Genomic DNA, 13955 nt, shown 5'->3' with positions numbered 1-13955 from the left:
ATCATTAATTTCAGTGTGATGGGAGTATTGAAAAACAGTGTTTAAGATATGATTAATAGAGTTTGGCACTGTGGTGTAGACTAAGCTTCTGCCTGCAGTGCCAGCATCACATATGGGCACGGGTTTGACTCCTGGCTGCTCTTCTTCTGATGCAGCTCTTTGGCCTGGGAAAGCTGTAGAAGATGGCCCAAGTGCTTGGGCCCCTGCAACCATGTAGGAGACCTGGAAGAAGTTACTGGCTCCTGGCTTTGGATCAGCCCATCTGTGGCCGTTGCAGCCATCTGAGGAGTGAACCACTGCATGGAAGACCTTTCTCTCTGTCTCTCCTTCTCTCTGTCTGTAACTCTGCCTTTCAAATAAATAAATAAAATCTTAAAAAAAAGATATGATTAATAATTAGCATTGAGTATGGATATGAATTTTAAAGTGAAAATAAACCTTTGTAAGTATTCAAACAGAAAATTCTAAACTGTTGTACTCAATGTCTACATACTTTAAGTTTACAAAGTCATCAATTTGTATTTAAAAACAGGATCATGGCCAGCGCCGCGGCTCAATAGGCTAATCCTCCACCTAGTGGCGCTGGCACACCAGGTTCTAGTCCCGGTCGGGGCGCCGGATTCTGTCCCGGTTGCCCCTCTTCCAGGCCAGCTCTCTGCTGTGGCCCGGGAGTGCAGTGAAGGATGACCCAAGTGCTTGGGCCCTGCACCCCATGGGAGACCAGGAGAAGCACCTGGCTCCTGCCATTGGATCAGCGCGGTGCGCTGGCCACAGTGTGCCAGCCATGGCAGCCATTGGAGGGTGAAGCAACGGCAAAAGGAAGACCTTTCTCTCTGTCTCTCTCTCTCTCTCTTCACTATCCACTCTACCTGTCAAACAAACAAACAAACAAACAGGATCATTCTGATGAAAGATACGAAACTCCGCAGATTGTGGGGGATTGTATGCTGTATTTTCTTTTTTTTTTTTTTTGAATGATTAAATGATTGAATGATTATCCCTACTCTACAGTTTCCTTCCACCAGAGTGGAATATTTTACAACAGAGAGTATGGTTCATCTCTCCAGTTTAAAATGCATCATACAAATTGGCAGCAGTTTGAAATTAAGTGTTAAGAACTACAACTTTAGCTGTTGTTATGAGCCATTTGGTTAATAAAATAATAATGGCATGTCTGATGTATTAAGTATTTATATTAAGGAGATGCAAATGTACTCTTCTTACAATCATAAACATTTGCGTCTTTATCCCAAATGACTGACTTAAATTTGGTGATTTTGTGTAATTCTATGATTTAAGCACTACTCAATTTCCTCATAAGTTGTATGTATTACATTCTTGTTTTGACGGAGGTACATATGCCTTCAATTCAATTGAGGGAATCTCAACAAAATTTGAGGTAGCTACATTTGAATCAATTTTATTAATGAAAAGTTATTCTAAGGCATGAAGTATATTATTTGCTTTATTCCTTAACACTTCTCAAACCATACTTAGTATATTAGGCTTATTTACTAGCCCTGTGCTTTCCTATGAGTTTTGAAAGAAGTAACCACTTTTATGTGCTAGAGCCCTCTTATCATTTAGGACTGAGCACGTCGTAGTTACACAATAAATACTGTAAAAGTGAGTAAAGCATTTTTACATCACACTAGATTTAAAAGGCAGTGATGATTTGTATTAGGTATGTGGATTAGATTGGGAAGATATTCTTGGAATACATGAAAATGCAGCACACATAAATAAACTGACATAAAAAACATATTATTCATTTTGTGCCTCAATTCCTCCTTTGGCCTGATGGTCTTAGAAATCATTTCCTAATAGAAATACCATAATTAAGTAAGTTGATGCAAAAAATTTGTGAAGTAGACTTTATAGTTCTAATAGGTTCTAAATGAAAACATATTTATGCTTTTCCTTGAGTTTTTTACTTTCATTACTTCATAAAGTCTGCTAGACAGGCTATTAAGAAGTTTGATAATGATCCTCTGAGCTCTGCAGCCTGGATGATGTTTAATATTGTTGTTTTCTTTTTTAAATTTTTTTAAAATTTTTTATTTAGTAAATATAAATTTTAAAAGTACAGTTAATGGATTACAATGGCTTCCCCCCCATAATTTCCCTCCCACTCACACCCCTCCTATCTCCCACTCCCTCTCCCATTCCATTCACATCAAGATTCATTTTCAATTATCTTTATATACAGAAGATTGATTTAGTATATATTAAGTAAAGATTTCATCAGTTTGCACCCACACAGAACATAAAGTGTAAAATACTGTTTGAGTAGTAGTTATAGCATTACTTCACATTGGACAACACACTAAGGACAGATCCCACATGAGAAGTAAGTACACAGTGACTCCTGTTGTTGACTTAACAATTTGACACTCTTGTTTATGGCATCAGTAATCTCCTTAGGCTCTAGTCATGAGTTGCCAAGGCTATGGAAGCCTTTTGAGTTCGCCGACTTCGATCTTATTCTGACAGGGTCATAGTCAAAGTGGAATATTGTTGTTTTCAATACATCGTGGTCCTGATAATATCAGGGAATTTTGACCAAGGATATCAATGAAGGAATGAGTGTTGCTCTTAAAGCTAGGGGCAGAGTTGAGCCATTAGGAACAGAGATTACAGATCTGTTTCAAACATTTTAAAATGCGCACTTTTCTTGCATCATCATGTAACACACACTTTGTAAAATCATCTCCTAAAAAGAGAACACAGATTTAATTTAGTCTTTTTTTCTAACTTTAATTGATGTTGGCAATATAGTTCAGAAATGGTTCCTTCCTCTCTGTGAGTCCTCAGCAGGGATATGATACTGTATCAGTGAAACAGCATGGCAGGTTTTCAGTAGCTTCTTGCTTGAACTTTCCTGCCTATCCTGGCCTTGCCTTCCGAGCATTTAAGCCTTGGAATATCCCCCGGCAGGGTCTTGGGCAGCACAACAGAGCAACTTGATCAGCTGCAGGTAGTCCTTATTGCTCTCATCGGGACTATAGGGGCAGCAGGTTTCCTTCTGTCTGTGCTAATGACCCACCAGGCAGGGTCTCTTGTGGATCCTTCTCTGTGGACTTGAAAGGAGAGTTGGGATGCTGAAGGGATCTATTAGGAATTGGTGTTTCACTGGGGACAATTGAGTTGAAAAGTTGTGGCGAAGAATAAACACTGGCCCAACCTTTACTTCAGGAGCACTTGCAGTTTGGAAAGGGTAACTCCCTGGCAAAATGCCATTGCCATACTTCCTGTCTTTAGCTCTAAGTACTCAGAGAAGGATTCTGTTTCTCACTTAAAATCTAAACAAGTGTTTGAGTTTGTTGAAGAACATGGTTCTTCAACAGTCGGGGGGGGGGCATATGTAACAGGGGAATCTATACTGTAAGTTTCATGAGATGAAGACAGACCCTCGCATGTAAGAGAGACCTGAACAAGTTTGTTTTCCTTGAGAGTTCTCTCAACTCCTTTAACTTGTTCTACATGTCTGTTTCCAGGATTATCATCTCTGTATTATTCACATTTTTAAAAGATTTTTCTCCCCGTATTCTTTTTCTATCTAAATATTTTAAAAGAAATTAATAATGATGGTTCAAACAATTATATGCCTTCCATGGGAAAACTGGGTTGAGCTCCTAACCACTATATTTGTTTCTACTCATAAATAAATAAATATTGCTTAAGATTTATTCATTTTTGTTGAAAGCTAGAGTTACACAGAGAGAAAGGCAGGGAGAGAGAGGGAGAGGGAGAGGGAGAAGGAGAGGGAGAGGGAGAGAGAGATCGATCTTCTATCTATTGGTTCACTCCCCAGATGGTTTCAACAGTCAGCCCTGGGCCAAAGCCAGGACCCAGGAGCTTAATCCAGTTCTTCCGAATTGGTGTATGGGGCCCAAATACTTGGACTATTTTCTGTTTCTTTCCCAGACACATTATCCTGGAGCTGGATTGGAAATGGAGCAGCCAGGACTTGAACTGCACCCAAATGCAATGCCAGTCTTGCAGGCAGCTACCTTGCCTGCTATACCACAATGCTGTTCCCAATAAATGCACATTTAAAATATTCCATGAAAATGGAAACAGTTTGCCTTTGCACATTAATAATGCAGCAGGTTTGCTAGTAAGCTTCAGGGCTTTCAACACAGAAACCATTATTTACAAGTTGTTTTTGTTGTATTTACTAATGTTCATACCATTGACAGATGAATTCTGAAAATTTGATAACTGTGTTCATCATAATTTATACTTAGTGTGTTTGCTTATTTATTAAATATTGATAAAACATTTGGTGTTTTAGGTAATTCTAAAGATGATCAATCAAAAAGGAATTCTCTGACAAAAAATAAATTAGACATGACATTCTAAAGTATGGTAATGCAATTCATAAACTGACCAAGTGCGTTGTGGCGCTATGGTGGCAGGTTGCAGCAGAATTCACCTTCATAAGTTAGTTCATGCGCATTTTCTTTCCATGTGAGACATTTCTGCAATGGTGTAAATGATACAGCTGAGTAATAATTTTCTTTAGCCTATCTTTTTTTCCTTTTAAAATAAAATTTACTGTGGTAAAACTTATTTATAAAATATGCTATTAACTTTACACTTTAGTTCCAACATGGAAAGAACTTGAAACATGTCTCTTGGGTTCTTATAGCAGCAAAAAACTTCCCAATAAGAATTTCAATGACTTTTCTTAGATCTGTCATATACCAGAGGTTGCAAGGCAAGTCAGCACCATGAAATCTGGAGAGACAGGTTAACACGGACAGCCACAGCCATGTTCTACTTTTCTGGAGCAGAAGCTGCAGGAGTTGTAAACTGAGAGAAATGTGAAATTTTAACTTTGATGAATTTGTGGAGACTGAATGTTCATTAGTTTGGGAACTGGAAACTTCTTATCTGTGGTCTGTGAGGAACGATATTACTTTATGAGTTTTATCTTCATCACCAAGTTCTCATGGTTAAGACCCAATAAAGAACCACTCACAAAGATTAGGTTTTATAAACCACCAGAATACTTCTAAGAGAATTAATAGAAGGTAGACATCATTAAAAATTAAAAACTGTGAAAAATCCAGGACTAACAATATGTGCAGAAAAGCCAAAGAATAGGTGATGATGCTTGTAAAAATATATGAAAACGGGGGCTGGTGCTGTGGCTCAGCGGGTAAAAGCCCTGGCCTGAAGTGCCAGTATCCCATATGGACGCCAGTTCTAGTCCCAGTTGCTCCTCTTCTGATCCAGCTCTCTGTTATGGCCTGGGATAGCAGTAGAAGATGGCACAAGTCCTTGGGCCCCTGAACCCGAGTGGGAGACCCAGAAAACGTTCCTGGCTCCTGGCTTCGGATCGGCACAGCTCTGGCCGTTGCAGCCATCTGGGGAGTGAACCAGCAGATGGAAGACCTCTCTCTCTCTCTCTCTCTCTCTCTCTCTCTCTGCCTCTCTGTAACTCTGTCTTTCAAATAGATAAAATAAATCTTTAAATATATATATATATATATATATGAAAAAGAAGTTGAATCCAAAACCTGCAACAGGGGCTCACGCTGTGGCGTAGTGGATAAAGCCACCACCTACAGTTCTGGCACCCCATATGAATGCTGGTTCGAGTCCCAGCTGCTCCACGTCAGATCCAGCTTTCTGCTATGGCCTGGGAAAACAGTGGAAGATGTCCTTGGACCCCTGTAGCCACAGGGGAGACCTGGAAGAAGCTCCTGTCTACTGGCTACAGATTAGCGCAGCTCTAGCCATTGCAGCCATTTAGTGAGTGAACCAGTGGTTAGAAGACCTCTCTCTGCCTCCCCTTGTCTCCCTAACTCTGACTTTAAAATAAACAAATCTTTTTAAAAGCATACAACATATTTTCTAATCTAATATTAAGAAAAAGAGATTTAAAATCACCAAAAAATCTGTGGAGATCCAAGCTGGCTGAACAGCATACACTGAACACTGCACTGACCTGAACAGCAGAAAAGTACCAAAAAACCAATAAAGGAACATATTTCCAAGGAACTGATGGCCAGAAATTCTCATTTGAGAAGTGGCAGAACGGAACAGAGACTCCGGTACAACAAGGAAATAGGAGAGGCAGGCAGCTGTGGCTGGCAGATTCACTGGCCACACCCTGCATCTAGGAAGCCAGCAGCTGACTGGGAGTCAGCATCTTCCTAGAGCAAGGTAGAAAGAAGTCGCCAGATGTCCTGTCATTGGAATTTCACAGTCCTTCACTGACTTAAATCCAGCCGGGGGAGCTGACCGGGGTCTGAGCAACTACTTGGCTTTGAAGAAGGGAAGCCACATTGCATTCCTGCCATCCCCATTCCCCCAGAAGAACCAGACTCAATTGAATGTGCAGATTCAGGGTGGATCTCGGTTCTAACTTTGTAAACAGCAAACAGTTTCCACTGCTACCAAATGCAAGTAGAGCCAGAGTCAGAGAAGATTACAGTGTGGAGAGCAGGCTCCCTGCATTCTCCAACTGTGAGAGTTTGGGGTATAAACACTGGGCTACTCATTCTACATGATCCTGGCTTGTTCCCCTCAGCATTGTGGGGCTAGCATCATCACCAGCATATAAAAATAGTACCCAGCCTGAAGAAGTTGCCTCTGCACCTCCTAGCACACAGTAATGGGAGCCCCATGCACAAACCCCAAAATCAGCTTGCACGCTGAAGGAAAACTGACAGCAGCTCCATCCAAGCCTCTCAAAGCCACAACTGTTGCAGTTGGTATTATAATGTTTCAACTAACTTGCACACACTGATGATGTCTTGAGAGCTCTTTCTGCATTACTGTGGTGCAGCCAGGTGGCTACCACCATCTCCAATACTGGCTGCCTCCCTGGGATATCTGGCACTTGAACCTACTATATCCCACAACACCAGGACTATAATAATCAGTACTAGAACTTACCTGCCAGAGCAAAACCTCCTGTTTACCTTATTTTCACCCTGTAGGACAGGAGCAGGGTTCATTTCACATCACTCAGTCTCGAGATTAGGGTTTTGATGATATAAGACAAAGCACCCCTTGCGCTCTCCCAGCAGGACCTAGGGCAGGTCCCATGCACGTCACATAGCCCTAGAAGCACAGCTGTTGATGCCATAAGCCATGGTATCACTCAGACTTGCAAGTAGTGCAAGGGGACAGCCCCCTTTTTATCCCTTTGCACCAAGAACAAGGTCCTGGCTATCACAATTCACACCGTTACTCATACCCAACTCTTTGGACACTGAATTTACTGTGAGAATTCCACAATCATCACAATTGCCTCAAAGTCACATCTCACAAAAAAAAAGGGGGCAAAAACCCTCTGCATACTAAACCACTGTTTCGTTGTCATTTTATAAGAAATCACACCAAGGATACACTTTTGGGCTCACCTAGAATCAAACCCAAAGCAACAAACCAAGTGACACCCTGAATTCCATCTAAGAGACATACTCTTTTCAATAATACTTATTACATAAAGACAAAGGGTCTTTTACACTGGAAGTGCAGATGGCAACATAGAGACACAGGAAACATTAGGAAGCATGATATCGGGGCCGGTGCCATGGCGCACTAGGTTAATCCTCCGCCTGCAGTGCCAGCATCCCATATGGGCGCCAGTTCTAGTCCCAGTTGCTTCTCTTCAAGTCCAGCTCTCTGCTGTGGCCTGGGAAAGCAGTAGAAGATGGCTCAAGTGCTCGGGCCCCTTCCCCCTCGTGGGAAACCAGGAGGAAGCACCTGGCTCCTGGCTTCAGATCGGCCCAGCTCCGGCCATTTGGGGAGTGAACCAATGGAAGTCTCAAGGCTTCAGAGTGATCCTTCGTGGATTTTTGGCTCCATTCTCTGGGCTCGGGACTCTGCCCTGTAAGTTGTTCTCAGATTTCCTTTTCCACGACAGGTTGCACGTATCTGTGCCTGAGTTGTATCTGACAGGCCGGCTTCCTGTTGGTGAAATACTGGGTGCCCAGAAGTCCCCTTTCGTTTTGTACTCTATTGATCCTTTTCAATAAAAGCCAATAGTTTTTCTGCCAGTATAATCTTATAACTACCTTGTGGGCCTTTCATGGCTTTTATTGGTTTCCACTGTATTAGACAAAAGGCACATCCACAAATCTTTGAAGATAACCCCTTCTCCATCTTTGGCTCCAGCCCTTAAGCTTCCTGAAATTCCTTTGTTTTGGATATGAAGATATGTGGAGCACATCCTTATCTTTAAAAAGTACTCTTTCTTCTTCTCTCTGTCTCTCTCTCTCACTGTCCACTCTGCCTGTCAAAAAAAGCACTCTTTCTGTGATTTCACACTGTGTCCTTTTGATCTCTGTAAGGCTTTAGCCCAAACTTGCACAATCACACTTTCAGCCTTAACTTTATGTTACCCTTTTGTCTGTTATTCATGACTTCCAGTATCTGTAGCCATCTAAAAAGGCTGCCTGGAAAGGATGCATTTTCTTTATGAGATCTTTATCATTCAATTCAATCTTTTTAAAATAGAAGAATTTTCAAAACTAAAAAATGTAACAGTATGACAACAATTCAAACAGTGGATATGGAATTTAAAGATGTTTATTTTGATAAAAAAAAGCTGAAATGCATGCATAGCTTCTGTGTAATACTCATTTGAAGATCCTTGAATGCATGGATTTCAAAATTTTTGCCATTAAATAAGTCTCTTAATTCCACCTCCCAAAACTTTTTGAAATATCCTCATGGAATAATCACTTGCTGCCCTTGTGTAATTATTCCCCAAATAATATAAGCAGCATGCAAGCTTTTTTCACTCCTTGTTCTTTGCTTTTTAATTTTGTGATTTTAAGCAGTGAGATGACACATTATTTCCTCCCTTTTTCACTTTTCTGCAAGTCCCCAAGCAGTTCTGAGCTTTGCACTCTTTAAGGAGTGGCATGGAAGACTGTGTATGTGGCAAAGTGGCTCATTTATCTCAGAGGGACCAGAGATGACTGACAGTATTGAGATTCGTCATACATCATTCTATTCAACATGGTTCAATGGGCGATTTCATCTCCATTCTTGATTGGCAACCGTAGATGTCAATAAGTAAAATATTCAACAGGTAGAGGTTTTGTCTGTACCATTTCGGGCATATGTGAAACATGTAAAATCCTGGAAAAAAAATGCCCACAGGCCACATTCAAATTTTGTGGCAAATTTAATCTTTATTGTGCTGAAAACAGCAATTCTGAGGCCACGAGAGAGAAAGTCTCACAGCCTTGGTTTCAAAAGGCTAGTAACTCCCTTCCCTCACGCCCTGAGAAAAAAGATGTGACTAGCCAAAAAAAAAAGGCTAATTGAAATTCTCATGATTTCTGAAATATTTCTTCAATTTTGATATAGCCACAGTTATGAATTTCTTGTTTCTAAAGTTATTTCAGCTTATTGCTCTTTTAGTTAATTTTTCAGCATGAACTTCTTGCACATGAAGTAATAACTCCCTTGTTTTTACATTTATACTTCCTTTTTCTCCGATCTAGTAACAGAACAATGTAAAGCGACAGTGACATTCATCATCTGTTTAAGTAAACTTTGATTGTTTTGCTGTGAGTATGAATGAGAAAACTACAGGTTCACTTTGTTTTAAAGATTTATTTATTTATTTGAGAGGTAGAGTTACAGACAGAGAGAGGGAGAGACAGAGAGAAAGGTTTTTCATCTGCTGGTTCACTCTGAGCCAATCTGAAAGCCAGGATCCAGGAAATTCTTCAGGGTCTCCCATGTAGGTGCAGTTGCCCAAGTAATTGGACAATCTACACTGCTTTCCCAGACCATAAAAAGAGAGAGGGATCAGAAGAGGAGCAGCTGCAACATGTGGGATGCAGGTGCTAAAGGCAGAGGCTAAGCCTACTACGCCACAGTGCCGGCCGCCTCGTTTCACTTTTTGTGTTCATGTTTATCTCGGGTTAGCTGACTATACTCTTTCTGACCTATACCAGGCCGTAGGCAAAAGGTATAGCCTTTAGATTCACAGTGTCATAGGATAATTCTTTTTTTAAAACTTCTTATTAAAAATGAACTTCTTATTAAAAATTCTTATTTTAAACTTTATTTTTTATAAAATGCATTTGTAGAAATGTTTCATTAAATACTGGTCCTATAAAAAATAAAGCAAACATACATGTTACATATCTTACTTATGGCATAAACACACATTATTTACAAGTTCAAAAATTCAAAAACTCCAGCAAGTTTCTCCATGATTCTCAACACATCTGATAAGTAGAGGAAACAATAATAGCACAAATACACTACACACTATGCATATTTTTGCTTTTGAAAAATTAGTCAATACAAATATATGAACACAGGGCCGGCGCCATAGCTCACTTGGTTAACCTCCACCTGCATCCCATATGGGTGCCAGGTTCTAGTCCCGGCTGCACCTCTTCCAGTCCAGCTCTCTGCTGTGACCCAGGAGGGCAGTGGAGGATGGCCCAAGTGCTTGGGCCCTGCACCCCCATGGGAGACCAGGAGGAAGCACTTGGCTCCTGGCTTCAGATTGGCACAGCGCCAGCCATAGCAGCCATTTGGGGAATGAACCAATGGAAGGAAGACCTTTCCCTCTGTCTGTCTCTCTCTCTCTCTCTCACTGTCTATAACTCTACCTGTCAAATTATATATATATATATATATATATATATATATGAACACAAGAAGTGTGGGAGTATACATTCTAAGAGCAAAGTTTGGTGTCCTGTTTTCTTCTAATTTTTCAAACTAGACCCTACTGGAAATCATCCAATCCTTTCCACTCAAATCGCTTTGGTTAAAGCATAACACACAAACTGGTAAGAAGAGGAGCAAACGAGTCTGTAATTCCATTGTCATCTCTGGTATTAGGAGCTATCTGTATTCTACTTTGCTTTACTAGTTTAGTTAGTATTTAAAATAGTCCAGGCCAGTGCCGTGGCTCAATAGGCTAATCCTCTGCCTTGAGGCGCCGGCACACAGGATTCTAGTCCCGATCGGGGCGCCGGATTCTGTCCCGGTTGCCCCTCTTCCAGGCCAGCTCTCTGCTATGGCCTGGGAGTGCAGTGGAGGATGGCCCAAGTACTTGGGCCCTGCACCCACATGGGAGACCAGGAGAAGCACCTGGCTCCTGCCTTCGGATCAGCGCGGTGCACTGGCCGTAGCGGCCATTGGAGGGTGAACCAACGGCAAAGGAAGACCTTTCTCTCTGTCTCTCTCTCTCACTGTCCATTCCGCCTGTCAAAAAAAAAAAAAATACTTCAGTGATGACTTATACTTCTTTTTTATTTAGAAACTACTTTTTCATTTTTATCTATTTGAAAGGCAGAGTGATGATGATAGATAGATAGATAGCTCTAAACCATTCAGTTGTCACTTGTTTTTTACTCTAAAATAAGTCACCGTCTATAACATTCCAAAAATTACATAAAGCTAATAGAAAAATTCCAGTAATTTAAATCTTCTATTTCAAAACCTCTTTCTCTAGAACAAAGTTTAATAAATCAAATTCATGAATAACATCTAATCATAGAAAACATTATTTGTCATTTAAAATATTAACTAAGGTAGAATATTTTCAATTTTTGTATTAAAAATAGTCTATTTCACACTAAAATTTACTTGTAAATATCTGCACCTTATTATCTTTGGATTAGATTCTGATACTAGATCCTACAACATAAACACTCTCATATGTTTCTAAATATTTGGGTCAAAATTTTAGGTCAGAATTCATATATTACAATCCATTTTGGCAACAAACAACAGTTTCAGACTTATCCAATATTATTTGCAATATATACTTTGCCTAAACTTGAACAAAATTTATAAAAAAGCTGTTATATCATTCAGTGTATTGCTTTCTTTTATTCAAATCAATACCAATTGCTAATATTTTCTATTTTGCACACATATATAAAGAATATTTATTGGAAGACATGAGTTCAGTGAGTCAGGGGAGATTTCTGATAATCGATGTCTTGAAATTGATCCCTAATTAATTTTAGCATGCACTGTAGATCAATAATGAGTCAGTGCAGCATAAAAGGTGATTCATGAAAAATTTATGATTAGATAAATTAGACTTCATTAAGTCTAAAATATCTTCTTTTCAAAAGACACTGTTAAGAAAATGGAAACATAAGCTTTAGAGTGTGATAAAATATTTGTCAAGAATGTATCTGACAATGAATTTTGGAAGACAATGTATAAAAATCTGTTAAAGCTAAGAAAGCACCCAACTGAAAATTGGACAAACTATATGACCAGACTATGTGACCAGACTTCCTAGCAAACAGGACACAAGTCTTGTGGGAAGTGGTGTCACCTCCACTCACAGGGAGTATGTGCCAAGACCCACAGTGGACATTAGAAACTCTGCGGAATACTAAAGCCCATATTCTATTTTTCCTATTCATTGCTATCTATCATGAATTTTAGTTTATAAGTTAATCAAAATAATAGATAACAATAACTAGTAAGTATTGAACAATTTGGACAAATACTATAATAAAATTTGTATGTACATGATCTTTCAAAATAAGAGGGTACATAAGAGGACCATGGAAAAATAGTTCTAAAAGGTAAGTATATTTTGGTCCAGAATTAGAAAAATATTCAAAATAGAAAGATATTTATATTTATTTTCTAATGCTTATTTTCCATTAACTTTTTCAAGATACTTCATATGCATGAATTTCAAGTATTTTATATAAAAATAAAATTGTTCTTTTAATTATATTTTCTACAGTCTCTTTGAAGTACCCTTGTATCTTGTCCTGTACTCACTCATCTTTCTTAACTATGTGAAGTGATACAACGTCTAGATGACAAGATGAAATGTCAACATACATCTGAGAGCTTAAAATACACACCTACATTATCTTATGATCTCTGTAGCACAGGAATCCAGCATCTCTTGGCTGGGTCCTCTGCTTCTGAGTCTCTTACTAAATTGCTGTTGTTCAGAGCTGGAATCTCCTGCAAGGCTCAGCTGATGAAGGATCCACTCCCCAGCTTACTGTAGTGTTGGAGGGTGCAGTTGCTTGCAGATTGCTGAATCGAAGGCCCAATTCCATCATCAGCTATTGCCAGAGTCTTTCCTCATTCTTTTGTTACATTACTTTGTATCCTATTGAGTAAATGAATACAGTAAATTCTACCTGCACTAATAAATAGAGGATTACACAAGGAATCCAGAAGGTTGGAAGATGCCTGCAGATTATTGGAGACACTCAGCCACAAATCGCAATCCATGGAATAACTGGAAATTTCACACAATGCTTGTGGAAAGTAAAATAGTATTATCACTTTGTAAGACATTTTGGCAGTTCCTTATGATTTTAAATGTATACCTACCATATAACTCAACAGACATCATTTTCTTGGCATTTTCATAGAAGAAATAAAGGCACAAGTGCTGCTGCAAGAAATTTTACAGTAGTTGTACGTACAATAGACACAACTTGGAAACAACCCAAGCAGCCATGGATGTACAGAAGACGAAACAGTCTGTAGCATGCTCACATTCAACAAAAAATGCAATGAACAACTGGTCTATACAAGATGAATGATGAAAAGATTCTGAGTGAAGTAAGCTAGAGTTTAAACAATACTTATGGTATGATTACATTTTTATAAAATTGCATGAAAAAAATTGCAGGGATTGAAAGCAGAAGAGTGACTGCGCAGGGATGTGCAGAGACTGGGGGGGGGTGGGTTACAGGAGCAATTGTGAAAGGACATGCGAATGTGTCTGGTGATAGACCTGTTCAGTTTTTTGCTTGTGGTGGTGATTTCATGGAACATATGGGAGATGAAATAGACACTTTCAATGTGTGCAGTTTAATGTGTCTCATTTCATATAAAACATGGCTATCTTGAACTGAATCTCATTTCTTGTGAGTGACCAATTATCCCTTTGTAAACAAATATAATCTGAAGCATTAGCTAAAATCTGCAGGAGGAGGTCTCTTTCCTCCCAG

At 39.5% G+C, this 13955-nt stretch overlaps 1 long non-coding RNA gene across 1 annotated transcript in view; it reads left to right on the top strand.

Annotated features, from left to right (window-relative positions):
* LOC127485658 (uncharacterized) overlaps positions 1-13955 on the top strand; it is a 77525-nt gene that overhangs the window by 56980 nt on the left and 6590 nt on the right. The window contains exon 5 of the long non-coding RNA XR_011383798.1: positions 156-13563. This is a non-coding gene — a long non-coding RNA (uncharacterized lncRNA). The remainder of the gene's footprint in view (positions 1-155; positions 13564-13955) is intronic.

The sequence above is a fragment of the Oryctolagus cuniculus genome, chromosome 17 (genome assembly GCF_964237555.1).
Source record: "Oryctolagus cuniculus chromosome 17, mOryCun1.1, whole genome shotgun sequence".
In the NCBI taxonomy this organism is placed as follows: domain Eukaryota; kingdom Metazoa; phylum Chordata; class Mammalia; order Lagomorpha; family Leporidae; genus Oryctolagus; species Oryctolagus cuniculus.
Note: the sequence above shows the minus strand (reverse complement) of the source record. Positions and strands in the feature narration are given on the sequence as shown.